The 21,192-nt window shown below is 42.5% G+C and overlaps 1 protein-coding gene across 4 annotated transcripts in view; it reads left to right on the top strand.

Moving 5' to 3' along the window:
- Positions 1 to 21,192, top strand: part of LOC136865980 (beta-1,4-glucuronyltransferase 1) — a 467,674-nt gene that overhangs the window by 310,682 nt on the left and 135,800 nt on the right. For 2 of the 4 annotated variants that reach the window (XM_067142566.2, XM_067142569.2), the window contains exon 2: positions 13,409 to 13,468. The exons of the other annotated variants lie outside the window; for them this stretch is intronic. The gene's annotated coding sequence lies outside the window, so the exon portion shown is untranslated. The remainder of the gene's footprint in view (positions 1 to 13,408; positions 13,469 to 21,192) is intronic. 4 annotated transcript variants of the gene reach the window in all.

Here is a 21,192-nt window from a genome sequence, read left to right as displayed (position 1 = left end):
GTTTGTGCTGTCCCAAACATCCCTGCAACTCACACACCACACATAACACTATCCTCCACTACAATAACACGCAGTTACCTACACATAGCAGATGCCGCCCACCCTCGTCGGAGGGTCTGCCTTACAAGGGCTGCACTCGGCTAGAAATCGCCACACGAAATTATTATTTGCCTGGTGTGAAAATGGGGAACCACGGAAAACCATCTTCAGGGCTGCCGACAGTGGGGTTCGAAACCACTATCTCCCGGATGCAAGCTCACACTAGCGCGCCATTAACCGCACGGCCAACTCTCCCTGTAACATTTTTTTTATTTTTTATTTTATTTACAAAAGTCAACATCTAGATTTTCAAGTAAAAACCTACTGTCCTTAGACATTTAAAGCGTATTCTGCAGTGAAAGGAAGAAGAATAAATAATAAATGCCTTTGTTCAGATGAATTGTCCGAAAATATTGTCAATAATAAAGTCCTAAAAATAACAAGGGCACTTCACTGATAAACACAACACTATCCACTAATATTCATAAAAATACACAGACGGTGCTTTATCCTCACCATTCTTCTGACACCCGGCACACGTCTTCTTAAAATATTAACGCTTCTGGTGAAGACGCATCGAAGTAATTCAGTAACTTCTCTGTTAGCACTCTTCTTTTTTTTACTAACGTGATTTATGAATTGAAGTTTCACAGCTGTATCAATGGCCTTTACATTACTTATTCTCGGCTTAAGAACCTCAACTTCAATTCTGGACCCTGCGTATGTTCTTTTTACGGAAACCTGTCTCTTCTTATTTTGCAACACACGGTCGCCAGCCATTTTTAATGGAAGCTGCTTCTTCAAAGTTTCCTGAACTTGGATTTAAAATAAAATATTTGCCAGTCTCTACCTAGAATTAGGCACTTTGCACGTTTTTTCTTCTGAATAATGAAATAATTTCGCGAAAAACGATACTAATAATGGTTGAAATAAACAAAAACATAGTTCTGACGCATTTTCATTGCCTTTTATCTACAAAACATTTCATAAAAAATCCGTCCTGTGGGAGATTGCTTGCAACTTACATGGAAAAGCGCCTTGCGTTTTAAATTAAGTATATAGATAATCAAGTTTCAGTAACTGCAGCGAAATGTTCACTTTTGTAAACACCCGTTGCAAGTAGACGTTAAGTTTCGTGAAAACCCCGTAACTTCATCCACCTTCTACGTCATCAGATGTTACGTTTAGCTAAATTTCGACTACGCCAAGGTATTCAGCTGGTGCTAAAGCATAAGGATACACCAATATCTCAAAATTGATAATTTTGTAGATGTTAGGTTTTGTGCAACCTCCCCTCAATTGGAGGATGTTCATTAGGAAGGAGAGACCTTTTGCGGTGTACCAGTGATATTAACCACCGTAAACTAGAACACATATGGGGGCCTGCCAAAAATGGAAGAGTGACCCAGCGGATTCTGAGTAAAGTGTAGAAAATGTGGTACACAGAGGTTGCATGAACTCTGTTTTGCCGAGTCAAAGTTGGTGTGTGTGGGTGCTCGTGCTCGTGCTCTTTTCGTCTGACTTTTATTCTACCTAAATATACCCTCTGCATATTTATAAGCATAGAGTAAAGGTTTATACAAAAATAATTATCTCAAAGAATTCAGTACGGTAGTTTTTTCCGTAAATGTTTTGTAATTTGTGAATAAAATGATGTATTTATATGTAGACATATGTGATATGTTAATGCTTTTTGATTGAGTTTATACGTAGAGTCAGCAATATCTGTAGGCCTAACATATCCATGCTACTACGGATTAAATGTCCGCCAGTTCAAAGTTTAAACAAATCTCGCATATATTCGCTGGGGTTTGAACCGTGCCAGCCTTGTTTAAAAACCAGCATCTTCCCACTGTCGGCAGCCCTGAAGATGGTTTTCCGTGGTTTCCCATTTTCACACCAGGCAAATGCTGGGGCTGTACCTTAATTAAGGCCACGGCCGCTTCCTTCCCAGTCCTAGCCCTTTCCTGTCCCATCGTCGCCATAAGACCTACCTGTGTCGGTGCGACGTAAAAAAAAAAAACCCAGCATCTACTGTATGTTAATCGGCTCCGAAGAATAAAAAGTTATGTACGAATAGTAGCGCTCGATTTGCCAGTGATTTTTAACATCGTACATATTCAGGTTTTCGGTGACGATGGGACAGGAAAGGGCTAAAACTCGGAAGAACTAAGGTCCAGCTCCAGCATTTGTCTGGTGTAAAAATGAGAATCCACGGGAAGTCATATTCAGGGTTGCCGGTGATGGGGTTCAAACCAGCAATCTCCCAGTTGCAAGCTTACAGTAGCGTGGCCCGTAACACGCAACTACCTAACTCACTTGAGTACTTCGTTTCGATTCGACACATTTTATGTAGGTGACTACACAGTTTGCAGGAGCGAGGGCTGAACGGATGTGTCTGACATCTCTGTTCTTTTTGGCCACGTATCGTCGTCATGTACAATACGCTGATACAATGGTGTCGTCATGGGAGTGATGACGTAAGTTAGGCAACACGTATTGCGCTCTTAACAGCCTGTTTATCTAAGGAATTTCTTCGAATAGTTTTCATAGCACCTATCGTCTTTTGATCTTGTGAATGAGACAGATTACTCGAGAATCAAGATCGTGCCTTATCAGTATCACTTCCTGCTGATCGTTAGCACACTGGTTGGTAATCCGTCAGTCTTGTCTGATATCTGAACCAGAATTTGCGTCATTAATTCCGTTCGTATCCCGGACATTTCGTACCACTTGACCGGCTGATAATCGGCGAAGTGTTCGTCAAAATTCCACAGGACTAGCCCTTCAGGCAAGCAACTCATTGTTGAAAATTCCTAGGGATATGAGCTACACACTTTAGGGAAATAAAATATAGTATAGTATGAGGATACATGTCCGCCTCTGTGGTGTAGTGGTTAGCGTGATTAGCTGCCACCCCCGGAGGCCCGGGTTCGATTCCCGGCTCTGCCACGAAATTTGAAAAGTGGTACGAGGGCTGGAACGGGGTCCACTCAGCCTCGGGAGGTCAACTGAGTAGAGGTGGGTTCGATTCCCACCTCAGCCATCCTGGAAGTGGTTTTCCGTGGTTTCCCACTTCCCCTCCAGGCGAATGCCGGGATGGTACCTAACTTATGGCCACGGCCGCTTCCTTCCCTCTTCCTTGCCTATCCCTTCCAATCTTCCCATCCCTCCACAAGGCCCCTGTTCAGCATAGCAGGTGAGGCCGCCTGGGCGAGGCACTGGTCATACTCCCCAGTTGTATCCCCCAACCAAGAGTCTGAAGCTCCAGGACACTGCCCTTGAGGCGGTAGAGGTGGGATCCCTCGCTGTGTCCGAGGGAAAAGCCGACCCTGGAGGGTAAACAGATGATGATGATGATGATGATGATGATGATGATGATGATGATGATGAGGATACATTCTTTATTTCTTCCCAAAAATTACAATTACAATTACATTACAATTTAATCGTCGTTATCCGGTCGATTAGATTAGCAGTTTGCCTTTTTCTACCAGTACGAGCGATAATGTCAGTCCCGAGTTTCACTCAAGTCATAACTAAATTCGATGTGAACATTTTTCAAAATATCAAAAAATGCCTGAGGGTATTGATCTAATGAACACATTACCAGAAATAATTATGTAAGCAAAGTCAAAGCAAAGTCATCTCCGTACAGGCCATGAAGGCCCTGGGAGGAGTGGAAGATAAAGCCTCGACACTTGATGGGGTAGAGTGGTTAGCTCTACGCTCGGCCGCCTTTGCCCCCTGGAATTAACCTGGTACTCATTTTTGGTGTAGGCTGAGTGAACTTCAGGGCCATATGCACCCCTGGAAGTGTCAAATCTCATTTCTTAAATTTTACTACTTCCTGACGGGGATTCGAACCTACGTCCTACCGGGCGAACCGAGTACGCCTTTACCGCCTCGGCCAGGCAGCCCTTGAAATAATTATGTAAATAAGTTAATTTTGCTGGGATTTTAATCACAAAGAAAACTCGTAAAGAAACGAGTGATTTTAGGCTGATTTTATTTAAGCCGGAAGTGATTTTCGAACTTCGATTTTTTTTTTTAAGTTTGATAGAGCTATCCCAGGCTCACAATTTGAAATCTTTCTGGGCTATTTAGCCCTTCAACGTTTGGCACAATTGAGGAAAATGCTTAATTTTACGTTTTCCATAGTATGGGGACCCCTACTGTGACTGCTAAGAAATCTTTTCAACATCAGAATATTTAGAAGACATTCCGTATCACTTAGGTCCGGTTTCACAGTTTGAGTTTAAGCCGAAGCTTTAGTAAGCCACGCACGCCGCTTAAGCAAGGCGTACTCTTTGGCTTAAACACTAAGAGTTTCACAGTAGGGGGACCACGTGCAGCTTTACTAAGCTGAACATCTCCGAAGTTGGTAATGCTTTCGCATGCGCAATGATTCAATTCTCATCTTTGTTTACATCCGTAGCCTATGATTCATTGACTTGTAGGTTATACATCGTTTATCAGCCAAGATAATTTAGAAAAATGAACGGAAAATGTGATTCCAATAATAGTAACAAAGTTTAGAAAAGGTCACTCGTCCGTCCTGCTGACACGTATTACCACTACAGTCTAAAATGGCCATAACTTCTGAACCATTCATGCAAATAATGTCCTGACAAGGTTATTGTAATCCTTATAAAATACTGGAGGAGGTCAAACAATTTATTTCGATGAGGAATTCGAGAATAATATCGAAATATTTATTTAATGTTAAGGAGTTATATTTTTTTAACCGCTGAGTATAGCATAAAATCGCTTGTAGAGGGCAAACGGTTGGAAAAAGGTATATACCACCGCGGACTTTTTTGTAGAGGTTTCTATGCTCTACAATTCGTACGCTTACACTTGGGGTCTATCGTTGATGGTTCACGCAGCGTAAGCCAAGAAAGCAAGTGACCGACCGACATTTTTGTCTCTCTTACTGTATATCGGAACACGGAAACTGTATTATTTCAGGAGCCTCGAAATATATGCAGAAATATAAGTTATTTAATGTTAATATTATTGGTTTTACGTCCCACTAACTATGAATTTGAGCACCTTCACCACAGGACTGAGACAGGATCGAACCTGCCAAGTTGGGCTATAAGAAGGCCAGCGCTCTACCATCTGAACTGAATCCTTAGCTTAAACCTCAGTTTCATACAGCTTAAGCCAGTCACAGATAAGCTCGGCTTACCACATGCACTCCCCACTGTGAAACTCGTCCAGAGTTTAAGCTCCCGCTTAAGTCAGATCCAAGGCTTAAGCGTATACTGTGAAACCGGGCCTTTTAAGAGTGGGAATTATTCCGGGTGCATTACATCCGTATTTACTTCAATAGGCGCTTACAGTATTTTAAGTTAGTAATTTATACGAGAAGATGTTCTGTAAACCACAGTGGTGTAGTGAGTGCGGTTAGGGCCTACAATTTAAAACTGGCGAGTTCCCGGGGACGAACAGAAATACTGCAACGCTATTACTTTTGTAGTTTGTTGTAATCTTTTGGTGTCACCCATAGTCTAAAAATATTTTCTCGCGAAACTTGCTGATGACACTGATGTTCAATTTTGCATGGCAAGGTCCACATCGATTACGTTTTTGAATTGTTCTCCTGAGAAATGATGACAAAACCTCTGGACGTCGCACTAAGAAACATAAAAATAGCTGGTTATGAGGAGCTCAACATGGACGAAACCGTCAAAATACCAGTGTTTCGCCCCAGTGCGACATGGGCTCTTCAGTTGGATACCGCACCTTCCCAAAACACTGGCCGGCTAGCACGCCCGTAGCGACACCACTGCAACCTATACATGTGAAAGAGTCCATGCCGCACTGGGGCGAAACACTGGTACCTTTTGACGATTGAGTCTCCTGAATTTTATTTAGCTATCTCAATCATGGTCATGGATGAAACCGGCGACTTCAATTTTAATTAACATACCAATTAATACTGGTAATACATACGGCGACAATAACATCAGATATCACACTTAATCGAGGCTTTTGACTGGCAAATCTCCTCTTGATTTTATAAATACACAACACTTGTCCGATTGTTGCTGTGCACAAATACCAAGTAACAGTATCGTCCTTCGCCTGACGTTATATGCGTATCCCTCGAAGAGCGTACACAGACCGCCCTTAAGTGGTAGTACACAACTCTGTTACAATGTCAAAATGTTAAAAGCCGCGCAAAGTTATCACTACTGTTGTTAATGTGGTAATGAGCGTAGGAACGTAGAACTGGAATTCTCATCTGACATAAAGTGGTATGCAATGTTCGTGGTACGAAATGTCCCGACACCATTCCTTTCCACTCCTCGTCTACCCCACTGTCGGCCTTCCTGAGGATGATATTTTAAAAAATATGAAGTTCTCAAATAATAGATGTAGGGTAATAATGTATGTAAAGATACGTACCGACTTTCATTTATTTGTTGGGAACAGGTTTTTTTTCATGATTGTAGGCTATATCTTTAATATTTTGACAGAAAAGTATATTTTTTTGTCTCTTCAATAAGTCATTCATTCTTTCTTCCTTTCACCTGCCTTCCATGATAATTAACAAACAATTGAGCAATATAACAACTGCTGTATTGAGGTAATTCACGAAAGCCACACACATAAAACGACTGTTTGCTAGACGCCGGTCAAAAAAGTGATTGTGCGCATGCGCGAAGCCAGCTAAAGCTATGAAAATCGCCTCCGTGGCGATCTGTAACATTTAGCTTGACATTGCTTAGGTTAGTGTAGTTTAGTATAGCGCTCTCTCTCTCTCTCTCTCAAGCCTATATCCCTTGACTAGTCTCCGAAAACCTTTGTCAGTTAACGTGACACTAAATACATTATTTATATATTAGCCCGCCTGGGGTGGCGCTGAAGTCTAAACGGGCTGACACCGAGGTTAACCGGTTCGAGTCCCGTTGGTCGAAAAAAATTTCACCATCAGAATGTTGGCCGGCAGGATAGGAGAGGTGGTGGTATACAATTTCTAATAACTAGATTGCGTGCCAAAAGCTTGGATTAAATTCAAAACCTCTCCGGATAGGGACGTTAAGCCTTGAGCAGACCCCTTGGTGCTATTCGACAGGAGTAGGCTACGTGCCGGAACCAGGTTTCACCCTCTCCCTACTATCATATATCACATCATTCATTTCATCTCATTAACTCCTCTGAGGTTGACGTCAGGAAGGGCATCCGGTCATAAAAACCCGACACGACAGATTCATCTCACCCTATACCCGACCCCATAGGGAAACGGGACAAGGGTTGGACACACACATTTATTTATTTATTTATTTATTTGTTTATTTATTTATTTATTTAATTATTTATTTAATTATTTGTTTGTTTGTTTGTTTGTTTGTTTGTTTGTTTGTTTGTTTGTTTGTTTGTTTGTTTGTTTGTTTGTTTTCCAAAAAATTGTTGCTGCAATTTGTGATCGGCAGCTGGAGTAAGAGCAAGCCCCACATACATAGAAGTGTCCCCATCTCCGTTCAAAACAAAAATCATCACTGGAGACCGGATGTTTAGGCATTAATAGGTTAGACTGCAAACTTACTAAAGCAAGTAACAAGTATACTGCAGCATTGCACAGTTCTGCTGTGAGATTTGCATAAATATTAGGGGCACGGCATAATATAGCCCCTGGAAATTGTTACTCTCGCTACATTACGGAAGAGCTGTCTAGCCGACACTTCTTTTGAATAAAGTACACAGTTAAAAAATAGGGGATTTTGTAACGTCTGGTATGTGAACGTTAATTTGGTAGATGGGGTTCCAATGGTCGTACAGCATACCTTGAGACCTTAGCTACTCAGGGTATGACAAATCGAAGTTATACTCCGTCCGTAGGCGTAGCCATGCATTAAACTGTCAGGTGACCCCTCAAAACAAAGTGAATAGCGGTGCGTCCGTGTGTGATTGTGAGGTACACAGACTATTGCGGTCATTTGAGCACGTTGTACGTCAACCAGCATATCCCATGAGACACCTTAATGAGGCTCAAGTCGTAAGGTCCGTCACTTTCATCCTGGTAGGATGGACTTTTCGTCGTGTTGCTGGGGATCTCAATGTCTCTCCGCCAGTTATTCAACGCTTGTGCAATCGCTACAATGAGACAGGCCAGTTCACAAGGAGGGTTGAACAAGGTCGTGGACGCATGACAAGCCCACAGGATGACCGATATCTGACCATCTATGCGTTGCGGCGTCGTGTCGTTCAACAACTGCCAGAGAACCACAACAATACCTCAGGATCGTCACTGGAGTCACGGTGTCTGACCAGACAGTAAGAAACAGGTTAAGAGAATTGTCCTTACGACCCAGACGTCCTGTTCGAATGCCCCTTTTAACGCAAGATCGCGCAGCTCGCCTTTTGGCAACTTCCCCAATGGAGACCTGTGTTGTTCACAGACGAGTCCAGATTTCCACTGACACAGCGTGATGGACGTCAACGTGTATGGAGTAGTGTTGGCTACAGAATGCATGATTCGGAGCAGTGTATCGATTCACTCAAGTGTCCGAGTGAATCGATTCACAGGAACGGCGAGCTCACGGCACACAATTCAGCTTACTCCCAGCGGACAGTGCTGAGTGGCGCACTCACTGGACGTTGACGGGGAGCCGAGCTTCCGCTGCAGCGAGACAGTGAATCATGGCACATCGAAAGAATCGTGAACGAGCGCGGCTCAGTGAGACACATGATACACACGGTTCCTTATCGGCTCACTGGACACGCGGAGAGCCGAGCTTCCGCTGCAGCGAGACAGTGAATCATGGCACATCGAAAGAATCGTGAACGAGCGCGGCTCAGTGATACACATGATACACACGGCTCCTTATCGGCTCACTGGACACGCGGAGAGCCGAGCTTCCGCTGCAACGAGACATACAGTGAGCCATAGCACACCGAAAGAATCGAGAACGAGCCGGCTCAGTGAGACATAAGATACGCACGGCTCCTTATCGGCTCACTGCAGCGAGACATACAGTGAGCCATGCTACACTGAAAGAATCGTATGCTATAATGGACTCTCGAGTTCAGCTCATTTGAAAATAATACCCATTTGCATTCACTGTCCTCTTCTTACAGGGAGGTTTAAATAATAGATGGATTTATTTGCAGTGTTAAAAAGGTAGTCACAACATAATTCTGAAGTAGCTAGTAAGTAGGTAGGCTATTAGGTTATACTATTTATTAGTTTAATGAATCTTAGTATTATAACTTAGTTGACATTTGACAATTAAACTCGACTCTAGCCTGCCCTATGACTATGAGTCATGCTCATGACCACTCAAAAGTACCTGTTTTATATTGGGAAGAACGGCTCAGTATTTTCTCAGTTCATATGTCACATCGTTGCACAAGACTTCAATCATATGTGGACAGACGCAATAACAGTATGTTGAATCAGAAAACCAGCGGGCTACTGTACATTTCGGGTAACCTAGACAAAATATGACGATTTAAAAAAATCCTCAGCTGATAGAAAAATGCATATTTTCAAAAACGACTGAGCGAGTTGTCGTGCGGTTAATATAGTGTGGCTATGCGCTTGCATTCGGGGGATGGTGGGTTCGAATCCCACCGTCGGCAGCCGTTAAGATGGTTTTCCGTAGTTTCCCCATTTTCACACCAGGAAATGCTGGGACTGTACCTTAATTCAGGCCATGGCTGCTACCTTCCTAATCCTAACCTTTCCCACCCTGCGTCGCCGGAAACCTTCGATGTATTAGAGTAACTAGCACTTTTTCTAAGAAAGGAGTTCATAGTATGAAGACCAGATGGCAGCTGCGAGCACTGAATGCTGTTGCTGCTGTCTTACCAGCACATACTTCACAGATGCAGTAGGAGCGGTGACCAATGAGCCGTGAATCGGATCACTGGATCGATTCAGTAACGTGAACGGAATCAAATGAATCGATTCAGTAACATGAATCGAATGTCCCATCACTAGTATGGAGACGCAGCGCCGTGGTGAGCAGTACATGCCAAATGTTGTCCAGGAAGGCGACCGATTCGGACAAGGTTCTGTGATGATGTGGAGTGGCATCAGTATTGATGGTCGTACAAATCTTGTCGTCGTCCGTGGTAATCTTAACGCTGAGGGGTGCATCGAGCAGATACTGCTACAGCATTCGTTGGTTACTGCATGCGGCGTTGGCTCTGAATTCGTACTCATGCACGACAATGCCAGTGCTCATGTAGCGCGCATCACTTGAGCTGTCTTGCGAGAACTGGACATTCAAGAGATGGAATGGCCAGCAGTGGGTCCCAACCTTAATCCCATGGAGCATGTGTGGGATAGGCTTGACAGAAGTGTTCGTGAGCGTCCTATTCCACCACAGAATCTCCAAGACATCGAACAGGCTCTCATTGAAGAATGGGACCCGATACCGCAACGTGGCCTCCGTCGACTTATACGGAGCATGCCACGTAGATGCCAAGCTGTGATAAATGCTCGTGGAGGACATACAACTGTGATAAAAATCCACCGTGGAGGTCTGTAATCACTTTGTTTTCGCCCCTATTTGGACATTTCCGTTTGTGTTATGAATATGAACGCGAATCCATCAATGTTCTTTTGTATACTTCAACGGTAAAGAATAAAGGTTTAGTCGGTAATATACCTGGGTGTGAGGTATTGTTTTGTGGAGCATGACATACGTCCAAAAACATGTTCCCCTAATTTTTTTGAATTGTGTATTTGGCACTATAACTTATTACTGCCTAAACAGTTGTCATTATTCAGATAGTTTCAACCCCAATAAAATAAAGGATATGTAAAATGACAATGTAGACAAACGTACGAAACAGGCACCTGTGAACAAATTGCCTATGGGAACTTCATATGTGCCAGACTCAAGTTAAACGGTATATGTATAGTCACTCAGAAAAATAGTCAATAATGTAGATTTAATGTAGGTATTCTACAAAGACTATGGATACCCGCAACGAGCATATCTGTGGGTTATTTTGTTGTATGCCCAACCCGTGTCCCGTTTCACTACGGGGTCGGGTATGAAGTGAAATGAAGCTTCGTGGAGTTTTTACGACCAGTTGCCCTTCCTGTCGTCGACCTTATCAGAGGAGGTAATGAGATTAAGTGATTGACGTGTCGTATGATAGGAAAGAAGGAAGGAAGGAAGAAGGAGGGTGAAACTCCGTGCCGGCATATAGCCTACTCATGTCGAATAGCACCAAAGAGTGTGCCCAAGCCTTAGTCGCCACCCGGCGGATGAATCACCATCAAAATCGTTACATGCCCTCGCTCCATATGAACAATGCGGAGAGATTTGGAATTAAATCCAGTCTTTTGGCACTCAATCTGGTGATTAGAAATTGAATACCACCACCTCTCCTACCCTGACGGCCAACAATCTGACAGTGAAATTTTTTCGGCAAACGGAACCGGGTAACAAAGGTGCTATCTATGGGTTCAGTTGTTTCTAAGAAGTGTATCTACGAGGAACTTATAGAATATGTCTTGTATATTGTTCTTTGTCTTGGAGGCAAGCCTTGATTGAATCATTACTCACAGGCCAAATATGAACGAGTAAGTTATTAACAATATGAAGACTACTTCTAACAAATCGTGGTTGCTTGGAGAATTGTAAACCTTACTTCGCTAGGTCGATTATAATGCACGGGTGAAATATACTACAGGGCTTCCACAAAGAGGGAAACCTGAAAGTTGCCTTCCTGATCACTCCGGGGTAAAAACAGAAAAAGTGCCAAGAATACAAGAGGTTCTAATGAAGTGCTGAACATAAAAATCGTCTTTGAAATAATAACATTAAGTTATTTATTAGACCACCTAATCAATACAAAATCGTCTTGGATGATTTACATAAATTTGTTAGCTAACAAATTTATGTAAATCATCCAAGACGATTTTGTATTGATTAGGTGGTCTAATAAATAACTTAATGTTATTATTTCAATCTACATCATCAATACGGACCAAAAATGATATTTATTATATTACATGTAATAAAAATCGTCATCGCGCACACTGCGGAAAGAAGCCGCGCAAGTATAAAGTATGTTACAGTACATCCTCAGGTTAGCAGTACGTCTCCACGAAGAGGGAATCATGATGATCATCTTCTTCTGATCACTCAGGGAAGTAGCAAGACTGGTGTCAAGACATTTATGACGTTCGCATGAAGTGTTCCGTATAAGTCATTACGGATCAGATAGTGAAACGTAGACATGCAAGTGTATCGTATGTAATTGGAGAGGAGCTCAAGAACTTAAGACACCTCTACAAACATTCTGAAGAGAAGCTATGCAAGAACCAAATGTGCAGGGATAAGCTTTCACAAAGAAGGAATGTCAATCCTCCCTGAACCGGGCGTATTGACCGTGTGCTTAGGAGCGTGCAGCTGTGAGCTTGCATCCGGGAGATAGTGGGTTCGAATCCCACCGTCGGCAGCCCTGAAGACGGTTTTCCGTCGTTTCCCATTTTCACACCAGGCAAATGCTGGGGTTGTACCTTAACGCCACGGCCTCTTCCTTCCCACTCCTAGCCCTTTCCTATCCCATCGTCGCATAAGAGCTATCTGTGTCGGTGCGACGTAAAGAAACTAGGAAAAAAAATCGTCCCTGGGGAAAACTGTAAAAGTGCCAATAATATAATAATACGTTTTCGCGTTGTTGATTTCGAAAGACGCAATCGCATCCACTCGGAGGTTAGACTACACGAGTGTACAACGTGAAGTAACACGTTCTCACGAAACAAACTAGGAAATAACCTGTCTAATAATGTTCCTCAGGACCTGCTCACTTGATGAGTTAAACTGAACATTGTACCTATTATCCGCACACTTTATCTTGGTGCATTTGCGTACGGGGGTGAGGAGTAAGGAGGGAGCTGTGCCGGTATCGATAGTGCTGCCTGGTACTGCCAACTGAATGAAAATGAAATCTGAATTGAATCGAGAATATGATCGATCGATATGAAATTTCTAAACCGTTATCATCTTAAGCCAACAACTGTGTCACATACACATTATATAACATTATAAAACATTTCTCGATGCGAATCTTGTTCCTAGCATGAATTCTATACTTTGGCTTTGTTGTGTAAACAACAACAGTACTAGTACGTAAAGTGTACGCCAGATGTCGCACAACGATGCTTAAGCGATTCATAGTTTGTGTTTCAAAGGTTGCCAGTACGAATCTCGAAGATCGCCGAGGTCGACCGATTCAGCACTAGGGTGTAAATGCACCAAGATAAAGTGTGCGGATAATACATTGCAGGAGGCCATAGCTCTTACGGGATTTACAAGGCTATTTATTGTAATGTTTTTTGGGTGGGTTTGCCAGTAATTTGTTTTAACATGATTGTTTTTGTTGCTTTCAGGTAAATAATTCTTGGACGTCTTTCGTCAGTGGTAACAGAACTGCTAGTTACTGCTACAAGGTACTGATACTTAACCCTTTAATGTAAAATAAGTACTTTTAATTGAACATTCCACTGTCTATATTTCTTCATTATGCTGATATTTTCTGAATATTACCGCCAACAAATTGTGGTCATAACAACGAATAATCAGGCGAAGCTCTGCTTAGTGGTGGTGGTGGTGGTGGTGGTGGTGATCATTCTTTTAAGAGGAAGAACAACTAGACAACTATCTTCTATTAACACTACTCAGAGGAAGAATGTGGAAGGGGTCAGACTCTTCGAAATATGGAGGTGTCAGCCAGAGAAAGGGAAGGGCCACGATGGGCGTGAATATGAAAGACTCCGTAGGCCTCGACACCTGGTAAAGTCGGAGTCAGAAAAGAATAAGAGTTGACCAAGAGAGGTTGTTGGCTAGGATATATGGAAGTGAGGAGCCTGGAACAAGTGGAATCAATGACAGGACTCAGCTAATGGTCCCGTGGTCGCCAACCCACGCTCCCAATTATGAGCCCCTGGAACAAGCTCTACTTAAGACCATGCTCTTAAAATTCTTCCATGATGGATGGCAGATTTAACGTTTAATTAATTGGAAAAAAATGCCACTGAGACTAACGAATCCCGTTATGTAGCGTCTATATCAAATACATTGTACAGTTATTTCAGAACAAAGTTAAGAGTTAAATATGTAGTAACTTAATAAAACAACATATTATGCTTGGTCTACCAAGCGATCGCTGCTCAGCCCGAAAGCCTGCAGATTACAGGATGACACGTGGTGAGTGCATTGAATCCTTTCGACCGTTATATTTAATCAACTTAGAAATATTAAAACAAACTTATACCCTTAAGTTTTTAGCTGAGTTAAGGTACATAAAATTCTAAAAAATAGCTTTTAGGTGATAGATTGAAAATATTACAAGAATGACTGAGATTGAAATGAGTTAACATATTTGCAGTAAAGAACTATTGTTATAATGGATGAAGATGAGTTACTTGAGAGAGAAAAAGAGAGATAGATTTGTTGTAATAAACTCATCAAGATGTGATCTTTTGTTCTTGTTTATACCTTTTGAAGATTTTCGCACTTTATACACGAGGGTTGCTTCTTTATTAGTGGCAGTACAGTTGTATCTACACCAGGAAACAGAAGCAGCATTTATCGCGTATACACACGTTAGGATGGTACCCAACTTACCTCATGCTGTAGTATAGTTCTTGCAATTTCCTCGTTAACGACCGGCACGCTTTTGAAGCCCAGCTGGTTGGCTGTGTTTACATTCCCTGTCAGCGGAGTATCAGGATTTCCCCCAACACAGCGTTGTTAACTCTCCGCTTTAATTATATAGTCACTGAGAGCGGGCAACGAGATTAGACAGAACTCGGTGCAGCTGTGCGACACTGGAGACCTGACAAGCGAGCCGGTTTCAAGTCCGGCACACTTTTGGACTGTTACTGACAAAGAAAGCATGCTGTTGGTCACAGCAGAGGCGACTGTAGAAAGTCATAAATCTTGTTGCTCTCTGGAGGGCGGGTAACTGCTTAACGTTCGAGTCGCCGATCGTTCACAAGGAAATTGAGAGAACGATACATGGACTCATCCATCCAACGCTCCAAGCATACGCTATGCAGCGAAGAATAACGTCGTCTGTAAGAGACCGGTCGAAGGGTCGGTCCCAAAGGAAGTAAAAAATGCGTCAGAATGTGATAATGGCAGGTCTGGTTAATGACTGTTATGGCGTTATCTTAGCGCATACCGTACCCCAAGGACGGACCATGAATGCCCAGTATTGCTGTTCATTTTTGGAATATCACCTGCGACTAGCGTTGTGCAAGAAGACATGTACGTACTTTCGGTGGCTGATTTATACGCTCGTTGGTGCTCTGTCATCCTCCATACTCGCTGGACTTAAGCCCCTGTAATTTCGATTCGTTGTTCTCGAAGTTCTCAAAGCGATAGACCGCCCCATTCTTATCATCCAGAGAACAAGCTCTGCTACTAGGAAACTGCGGCTTCCACATCGCTGCGAAAGGATTCTACACAATACTAGGGGGGGAGGGACTGTAGTTCATTGATGCTTCTGCTTTGTATCTGTTGTAATTCCTAGTTCCCTCCACATGGGGTTGGCCTCAGGAAGGGTATACGGCCGTAAAACAGCGGCAGGTACACATCTGTGACGCAGTTCCCACTCGCCACCCCTCCAGTGTGTGGGAAGAAGAAGAAGAAGACCTCGTGTTATTTTATTTCATGCCATGTCTAATATCATATGCTTATATCTTTGAAAAGAACTTTGAAAGTGGAGCTCTACAGCACCAGTCTTCTACCAGCATAAACCTTTTTCACTCCATGCAAGAGGGTTACGGAGATAGGCCCACTTACCAGATGGCTACACAGCGTTATATGGGCGGGTCAATATATCTGTCGACTGATTCTTCAATTATATATGTACCGGGCGGTACACCTCCACGCCGCTAATTTAAAATTTGCGCCAGTTGAAACTCCTCTGCTGGAGGAAGTCTGAACTTTATATACGCTATTAATTCGCTACCTTCTCAGAAGATGTCACCACGTGGAAAATTTTGAGTTTTTGAACTGTGTCATTTTGATGTGTTTTTGTTTTGCTTGAAGTAAGAAGTGTGAACTTTCTCTTCTAGAGGACACTACTGAAGATCAACAATAGTGCACCCTAGTGCGGAGTCAAAGAACTATTTTGTTGGAGAAATTTTTATTTCAAATGTTTGTCTTTGCTAAATTTTTTTTCAGTTATTGTTTATGTTGGCTGTATACCCCTCTCTTTCCCCTTGTTTTGCATTTAACCAATCCCGAATTTCTGTTATTAATTTCTGACCAATCATGGGTATCTTCCCCCAACTTGAATATGTTGCTGTATCCTACCCAATAAAAAGTTTGTGGGAGGGTGTTCTCATTCCCCTAACGCCTAGAACCTTCCGCGAGAGGATATAAACTGCTGATTTTAGGGTCTCCGGGCCACTTCTGTTCCATCTTTCAGTGTATTAAGTACATAGCAGGAGGCGGGAAGCGCCTCTTTCCTCGGCAGCGGTCAACAACAAGGTAATGGCCGATTAATAACTTCCTTCTTTGCTAGCTCAGCAGTTTAACTCTCGGGGCGGGTTCGAAGCGTTCCACCATGTAACCTTTTCCTAAATGTAACTACTCTTTTCATATATTCTCTTTTAAAGCTACATACTGGGATAGAGAGTGCTAACCCTCTCGAGCTCCCACTCATATTGCTTTGAGGTGAACTTATTTTTCTCAACCTATTCTTCGTTAACGTAAAACAAATTGTTCTCTTCTTAAGTCACCTCTTTAGTATGGGATTAGCCCTTGTATTAACGGCCTAGTGCCAAGTAGGTCTTAATCAAAGTGTATTAGGAGTGCAAGTTCGCCTCCTCTCAAATTGTTATTTTAGAGGTCATTTAATTAACCTCCTTTGCATTTAATAGACCTCAGTAGATTGGGTATTTTACCCCTGTGTTTATGTCCGTTGAGGACCACTTGAAGGTGGAGGTTGGTGTGGCCTGGGAGAGGCTTAAATTTGAGAGCGAGTGGCTCTTTTGAAAATTGAGTGTTGTATGCCTCGTGGAGGCTTTTCAGTGTAATTTGGAGCTAGGGCTCCTAGGCATGAATGGGGTTTTCTGCCCCTCTGTTGAAACTTGTGTTTGGAGGTAAAACTGCGCTGATTGCCCAAGCATTGTGTTTTCAGGGCTCGAAGCCCAAATCCTGTAAATATTGTAACTACCCTTTGACTTGCTACTTTGTACCTGCCATGCTTGTTATTTCTTTGTTTTTGAAAAGAAAATATAACCTGGTTAAATTTTAATTAATTTTACTTTAGTAGCTTGAGACCCGTTCACCATCCCGCACCTTCTTTCACGCATAACTACCACAAAAACACGGTAACAATATAGATTCCTGCATGGATTACTTCGACTATTTGAATTATGGGCCTGAACTGAACATTATGTGTAAGTTTTAAATTTCCGTCATGTACGCAAGTTACGTACGTTACGTATGTACGCGCACCACGAGAAAACTGCTTAACAGAACTGAGTGAAATCGGTATAGACCAGGAGAGAAGGCACTACTGTTTAGGTTATACGTATTTTTATTCATGCTTGGTGAAATTGTAGTTTAGGGAAAGCTTAAAAATTATTTCTCAAATAACTCTACTAATATTGGTCTTCTCGATAAATGTTACATAATAAAAGTTGTAGAAATTAAATGTGTTGTTTAATGCTGTTTTCCGAATTTTCACGTCCGTTATCAGTTTCCGGTTCTTCAAAAATCAGTCTTCGTTATTATAAAGTGCGTTGCCGATACGGCATTTTTTGAATTATTTTCTCGTAGGCGGTGATCCAGTTTGTCGTTATTTCTTATTGTAATGTCCTTTTGCGTATTCTTCAGTTTCTCATTTAAATGCTACACTACTGTATACGAACGTATCCTCAACAGATGGCATTGTGTCACTTAAGACAATTCGCCTCTGCGACCCAGCTATATAGCTCATATAATAATAAAAAACATTCCTTTCTCTTCAAAGCTTCTTGCTGGTCACTACTCCTACCACTATTTACCGTTAGACAGCTTGTCCAATGCCATGGTTTTATAAAAAGTGCATTGTAGACAGAGAAAAATACCTATGGTCCTTCAGACAATATGATGCAGGGAAATTTTAGGCTAAGTTTTCTGGGTAAAGACAAAAGTGCGTCTTAGAATTTTGAGACTTTTAGGTGAAGTTGCTTTAGCGATAAATTGAGGGGATAGTGGTAATATCACTTGATGCTTATCAAGGCGACCGCGGTTCGAATCCCGGCCTGTATATATTTGATTTTTGAAACGAAAGGGCACGCCCTTGTGGTTCGGATTTCGCGTAAAACTGGAGATCATGTGGCTATATCAAGTAACATAAAACTATATGTTTAATTTGTATGCTGTATACATGGCAGAGTCCGCAGCCCGAAGAGTTGTTGGATCCTCAACAACTCTACCATCACTTGTCGTAAAACGCCAAGGCGTCAATATTAGGGGAATGATGAATGATATAGTTCCCGTTGCTTTCCTCATCGAGTAAAATGCGCAATAACAAATAAATATTCCAAGCCTACTGAAATTCATAGACCTACACTAACCGACCGTATAAGTGACATTTTCACAGCATCCATCACAGCAACTGACAGCATAAGATATATCATTAACAGTATTATTCATTCAATTACTTGTTGCCAAAGCTAAGGATGCGGCAGAGACAGGTCACTGAAAGTAGTACATTCGTTCTCATTGGATCCCCAACAGCTCTACAACCACCTGTCGAAAAAATCCTAGGCGTCAGTATTAGGGGAATGCTGAGTAAGATAGTTTCACGTTGCTTTCCTCTCCGAGTAAAAGGGCGCTATTACATATCACTATGCCAAGCTTACTGAAATGCATACACCAACCGACCCTGTGAGCTATATTTTCACACCATCCATCACAGCGACTGGCAGCATAAGATATATCATTGCCATTGTTATTAATTCAATTTCATGTTGCCAAATCTAAGGATGAAACAGAGACAGCTCACTGAAAGTAACATATTAGTTCTAGCTCTACCAGAAGATACAGTGCACAGTCAACACTGGGGTCTTACCAGAAATGGATCTGGACTGGATTTAATGGTGCGAGCATGCGACAGTCTGAGGCTTGTCGAGCTGCGATAGAGAAAGGAAGCTGGCCGATAGCATGGCCTAGTATCGACCGGAAGGTGATGAGTCTGCGCCTCTTTTGTCAGCCGGACTGACTTACTCTCTCAACCATCATAGCATTTGGTCATCCTTTCGATATAACTGCATTGAATGCCGCATTGGATGATCTAGTGACAGTCTTCCTCGTTACTGATCGTTTCCTGCATGGGTCATTCATTCCATGTGAAGTGAGCAGCCTATTTTAAAAACATTTTTGAAGTAATTTCTTTTAAAAAAGACAGTGGTTGGAAATATCCTTTTTAGCACAGTATCAGCTTGCTTCCTTTTCTTTCTTTCTTTCTTTCCTTCTTTCTTTCTTTCTTTCTTTCTTCAACAGTCTTCATTATATGAAATGATGAATATGATGTATTTTTCCGCAAGTGATCGATTTACAAAAATATTAATAAACTCCTAAAGATAGAAATCGAGCGGAGAGCAAAGCTCTGCATTCGAGAGCCGCATGGGTTCAAACCCCAACGTCAGCTGCCCTGAGAATGGTTTCTCACTTCCAGGCAATTGCTAAGACAATTCCAATTCATAGGCCACAGCAGATTACTTCCGCCTCCTTACCCAGTTCATTTCATCTTAATTAGCTCCTCACCTGAGGTTGGCATCCGGCTGTAAAAGACATGAAATAAATAATACACCTCTGTAAATACGGTAATTGGTATATAAGTACACCTGTAGTCCACAATTGTAATTCTTTAAATACTTTAACTTAAGTGGGAATGGAGGCACTTTCGTGCATGTGTGGCTAAGCCCTTTCTCCATTCACCAACGCATGTGTACCATTGTAATGAATAATTTCCTTCTCGAGTTGACTAGCAGAAGACAAGGGAGCGTGCACTTTTTTTCAAAACACTTTTACCCGATTCTCTTTATCATTAGGTATAGGTGCCCCCTTGCAAGGGTACCCCCGATTATAAACAAATTTACCCATCAAAATGTGACTGACGTTACGCATAGTGAATTGCGGTAGACAAGTGGACATGTCGTTATCATCACAACTCCGCAACTCGCACTTTACATTGGAAACAACGTCTGCGGACCTCCCTATGTTTTTTCTCGGATAACGCCAAGAGACATACAATAATTTGACAATTCTTATTCACTATGTACAGTAATTTACTTCGATATCCGTATACAGTCCGCCTCTGTGGTGTAGTGGTTAGTGTGATTAGCTGCCACCCCCGGAGGCCCGGGTTCGATTCCCGCCTCTGCCACGACATTTGAAAAGTGGTACGAGGGCTGGAACGGGGTCCACTCAGCCTCGGGAGGTCAACTGAGTAGAGGTGGGTTCGATTCCCACCTCAGCCATCCTGGAAGTGGTTTCCCGTGGTTTCCCTCTTCTCCTCCAGGCAAATGCCGGGATGGTACCTAACTTCAGGCCACGACCGCTTCTTTCCCTCTTCCTTGTCTATCCCTTCCAATCTTCCCATTCCCCCCGCAAGGCCCCTGTTCAGCATAGCAGGTGAGGCCGTCGCGACTAGGTACTGGTCACCCTCCCCAGTTGTATCCCCCGACCCAGAGTTTGAAGCTCGAGGACACTGCCCTTGAGGCGGTAGAGGTGGATCCCTCGCTGAGTCCGAGGGAAAAACCGACCCTGTAGGGTAAACGGATTAAGAAGAAGAAGAAGAAGAAGAAGAAGAAGATCCGTATACAATGTAGAATACCGTAGCGAAGCACGGTTACATTTGATAGTCTCACTATAAAAGTCTCTATTAATTAACATTTTTTGTGTAACGAAATAGGGTCATGTGACAAAATGTGTGACTTAATGTTACCTAGCAACAGTACCCTGAGAGCTGCACAGGTCGTGGATGTGTATGTCATAGCCATCCATCAATACTTCACATCACAACCTGCACGGTTGCTAGGTAACATCGCGTAACACATTTTATTGAAAGACGCAAGAATGGGAAAAGGTTAGGATTGGGAAGGAAGCGGCCCCTGGCTGAATCTACCATTGCTTGCTTGAACCATATTTCCCATTCGACCTCTTG

The sequence above is a fragment of the Anabrus simplex genome, chromosome 3 (genome assembly GCF_040414725.1).
Source record: "Anabrus simplex isolate iqAnaSimp1 chromosome 3, ASM4041472v1, whole genome shotgun sequence".
In the NCBI taxonomy this organism is placed as follows: Eukaryota; Metazoa; Arthropoda; class Insecta; order Orthoptera; family Tettigoniidae; genus Anabrus; species Anabrus simplex.
This window is presented reverse-complemented; position numbering and strand designations above follow the sequence as displayed.